The sequence below is a fragment of the Musca domestica genome, unplaced genomic scaffold (assembly GCF_030504385.1).
Source record: "Musca domestica strain aabys unplaced genomic scaffold, Musca_domestica.polishedcontigs.V.1.1 305, whole genome shotgun sequence".
NCBI classification, from domain to species: Eukaryota; Metazoa; Arthropoda; class Insecta; order Diptera; family Muscidae; genus Musca; species Musca domestica.
Window position 1 is genome coordinate 140,628 of NW_026712305.1, and position 4,621 is coordinate 145,248.

The following is a 4,621-nucleotide window of genomic DNA, read 5'->3' on the forward strand; positions in this document are numbered from 1 at the left end:
AACCACTGGTCAAAGGACGAACACACAATTTTTTTCCAAAACCATCTCTCTCCATCCTAGAAACCAACACGGACCTCAATATCAAATTTCAAAATTTCAGCTAGATTCCCTCACAAAATACCAAATTTAGTAATATTTAGCACCATATCCAAATAAATCTACATCTCTCCATCATAGACACAGTAAAGGAAAATTAGTACTGTTTGGTACATTTCAAACAATTATAGTACGCAGTTGCAAGACCACCAACAGAGTATTGAACATCGAATTTCGGGATTCCAGCTCTATACATTCACCCAATCCTAAATTTAGTAACACTTAGTACTTTTTAAAAATATAGGATGCATTTCCAAGCGACTGTCAAATTTAAAACACAATTCCATCAGTAATCTGTATATCAAATTCCAGAATTTTATCTCTATCGCTTCACCCAATCCCGGAATGATACTATACATTCAGTACTTCTCGTATAAATATTGGACGCAGTTTCAAAACCACTACATAAGCCAAAAGTGGCATCTACATCAAGTTGCAGAATTCCCATTTCTCAATTACAGATACAAAGACCTCAATATCAAATTTCGCGATTGCAGCTTTATCCCTTTACCTTTATCCCTTCACACAGTACTTTTGGAACAATTATAGTACAAATGTGCAAGACCAACTCCATATCTTAACCACTGACACCAACATCTTCATCAAATATCGGAATATTATCCCTATCCCTTTATAAAATGCCAAATTTTATACTATTTAGTACTTCTTCGTATAATTATAGAACAAATTTCCAAACCCACCTCTATATCTTAACACACAGTACCATTGAATACTGTTCCTAAATCACCTTTATTTCTTAATCACTGACACCGCAAGAGACCTCAATATCACATTTTGGAATCCCCGCTCTATAACTTTACTCAATACCCAATTTAGTACCACTTAGTACTTTTGGAACCATTATCGTACAAATTTCTTAACCGCTGACACCAACAATGATATCTTTATCAAATTTCGGAATATTATTCCTATATTTTATCCGATACCAAATTTAGTACTTTTTAGCACTTTTCGGCAATTATGGTAAACATTTCCGAAATCTCCTGCAAATCTTAACCACAGACACCAGCATTGACATTTATATTGAATTTCAGGATTTCAGCTCTATTCTCTTCACCCAATTCCAAATTTAGTAATATTTAGTACATTTCATACAGTTACCAAAACCCACTTCCACATCTTCATCTCAGATGCCAACAGAGACCTCAATGTCAAATTTGGGAATTCCAGCTATATACCTTGCTAATACGCAATTTAGTCCCATTTAGTACTTTTCGAACAACTATAGTACATATTTCAAAAACCAATTCTATATCTAGAGACAGGCACCAACAGTGGCATCTATATCAAATTTCAGATTAGTATCTCAATTCACTTCACCCAATACAAAGTTTAGTACTTTTAAGTACCTGTTCTAAAATTGTAGTCAACATATTCGAAGCCACTTTCATATGTCCAGGCTGCACATGAAACCCCAATGTCGAATTTCCGTTTTCAAGCACTATCTGTTCACCCACTAACAAATTGTACCAAAAATAATACTTTTCATCCACTTGTAGTATAGATTTCCAAAACCACTCTTTATCACCAACCTAACCCCACAGAGACCCAAATACAAATTTTCAAAAATCCAGCTTCATCTGTTCACTTTAAACCAAACTATTCCAAATTTAGTACCATTTAGTACTGTCCAACTTCATATGCATTTCCAAAACCACCTTCACATATCAATTTAACTTTCCAAACTTTATGCTCACAAATTAAAAAATTTACAAACTTCTATCACTCTCCCTTCACATGATACCGAATGATACCATTTTAGAGGTTTAGTACCATTTTAGAACTTTTCGTAATCTTAAAGTTCGGATTTTCAAAAACATTTTGGTACATCTTTCTCACACTCCATCAGTGACTCTCATTCCAAATTTCAAATTTCAGGCTCCATCAGTTCATCACAATTCCAATTTTATCAAATTTAGGACCATTTAGTACATATGAGTACGAATTTCCAAAGCTTCCTACATACCCCAATGCTACACTCGCACAGTAATCCCAATTCCAAAATTTAGGATTCTATCCCTGTTGGTTCGCCCAAATACAAATTGTACTTTACTAAGTACATTTTAGTACATACACTGAGGGAAAAATCCCGTTGCGAAATCAAGCACGTATGTTGTCATTTTCGCAACGACCCGTTGTTATATTTTTCAACAACGGCTGTTGGTGAATTGTGCACGAACGTGCTCAAATTGACACCGAGACGTGGTCAACTTTCGGTACCAACAACAGCCGTGCTTAATTTGTCCATTTGTAATATTGGTAATTGCAGCCGATTACACACGAGTAAAAAATGACAACGGTGGTGCATGATTCACACACGGTCGTTGTCAATATGACACCGGTCGTGTATGAATTATGCACCACCACCTGCATAATGATGCACCACCGTTGTTACTTTGTACACCGACGTGCATGAATCGTACACGATCGTTGCCATTTTAGCAACTACCGTGTATGAATCATGCACCACCGTTGTCATTTTTTTTACTCGTGTGCAATCGGCTGCATATTTACCATTTTTTCCGTGTTATTGAAAGAGAAAGGACGCATTGTGCAAAAAATTTATTGAAAATGAATAATAATTCGCAAGATCCTCAAAATATCATTGGTGAGTTGTTAGAAATCGATGGCAATATTGTTGTGGTTCGCGATACAAACCATTGCAGCAGTCAAGATGCGGAAAACAATGAGGACGATTATATGTTAAGGGAGTTCTTAAAAGGAATAAATATGGAGTCGCTTTTTGAACAATTAAAAGGTAAGTAAATAAAAATGAATTTTTCAGTTAATCAGTGTAATTAACAAAGAATTTTCTTTTTTGTTCTTTTAGCATCACATGTAACATTTCGCAGCTTGCAGTACTTGAAAAAAGAAGATTTAAAGGAAGCAGTGCCACCATTGGGACTGCGTGTTGAATTCAGAGAAAAGCTCTTTGCTTGGAAAAAACGAAAGGTACGTATTATTTGTTTTACAGAGTTGAACTCAGTATTAATATTGTCATAACAATAGCTCGGGATTGATGACGAAACTATGTCAGTTCCATCTAAAATAGGTGAATGGTGGAAACGCAACGAGACACCTGCAAGTACTCCTGGTACTCCCGACACTACAGGTTCGAACTGCTCAAAAGCCAAAGGAATTTTGTCAGAGGTAAGGTAAGAGTAATATTTGTGTAAGCATAGTTAATGTAGTTTTTTTATTTAATATAGGATCTAACGGAATTGTTAACACATACCTCGAAGGGGAAACTAGCGCTTGAATGTAGTAGCGTTAATAAGAAATTAAGTGACGAGCAAAGAGATGATATAATTAATATAATTATTGAAGATATTTTAACCAACAATGTTACTCTTTACACTCAAGACTATATGCGCATATTGGATGAAATTTGTTCCGTTTTTCCTCTTGAAAACGAAATGAGGGTAAGATTAACAATATAAACAACGTATCTGATTATGTAGTTTCTTAACTTATAATATGTCTTTATTTTTAGGATTATTATTACATTTCAAGAAAAGGAAAGAACAACGCAAGCGGAAAACTTTATGCCAAGTATAGAAACAAGAAGTCCAAAAGAATAAAGCTTTTGATTTCCGAGCCTAGCACAAGCAAAGCAGCAACTCACACATCTCCTAATTTTTGTAACAAAGATGTTCCCGAAATTGATGAATCAGTTGAAAATTCATTGAAAGCTTCCTTACTAAGAGAATGTAATGATTGGGGATCGATCTGCGAAAAATGGAAAAGATCTTTTAACATACGGCAAAGAGATATAAAAAATTTAAGTAGCCATACATTTCTCCTTGAATGGACGAAGTTGTCCGATGCAAGAGCTTCAGAATTGGTAAGTAGCCATGAGCTATTTATTTGTATATGGATACTAATGTTTCGTTTTAGGTCAACATTGATTTCGATATTATGTATCCACAGAAAGGCAATCTTCTACTTTCTAAATGGGACCAATTTAAGAAAAAAATTTACAATTATTATGGGAAAAATATTCATAACGAACATTGCAAACAACTCTTCGCAAATGTTTTGACGGCAAGCAGCATAGGTAAATTTTAATTCCTGATTTATCATAAACATTAAAAGTAATATTTATTTTATATTTCGGTTGCAGATGCTCAAGATTATATATACGCAATACTGTTGAATTCAGTTTTACCATCACCTGCTAGGTTTAAATGTGGAAACGGTAAATTACGAAAAAAAGTAACAATAGCTGATTCGCAGGAAAGTTTCGTACTGCGACTACCGACAATTAACGATTATAAAAGGCAAATTGATACAGTCACTGAAAAGTATTACAATGCTGGATTAACTATACAGCCATTTATAATTGTGGAGGGTTTGTCCGATTTCAATATAAAAGGTTTTTATGTTTTTTTTAACCACAATTTGTTAAAATTTCAATCGTTCCTCGAATGTTTAGATACATGTTTTAAAATTTTTCATGCACTTTCTTTAAAATATCCAAATGCCTGCCAAATTCCATGGATTT

General features: G+C 34.3%; 1 long non-coding RNA gene across 1 annotated transcript; it reads left to right on the forward strand.

Moving 5' to 3' along the window:
• Window positions 1–2,190: 2,190 nt before the first annotated feature.
• LOC131803540 (uncharacterized) lies at window positions 2,191–3,533 on the forward strand. Its single transcript, XR_009342642.1, has 3 exons — window positions 2,191–3,069; window positions 3,127–3,267; window positions 3,327–3,533. It is a non-coding gene; the product is annotated as an uncharacterized LOC131803540 (long non-coding RNA).
• The last annotated feature ends 1,088 nt before the right edge of the window (window positions 3,534–4,621 follow it).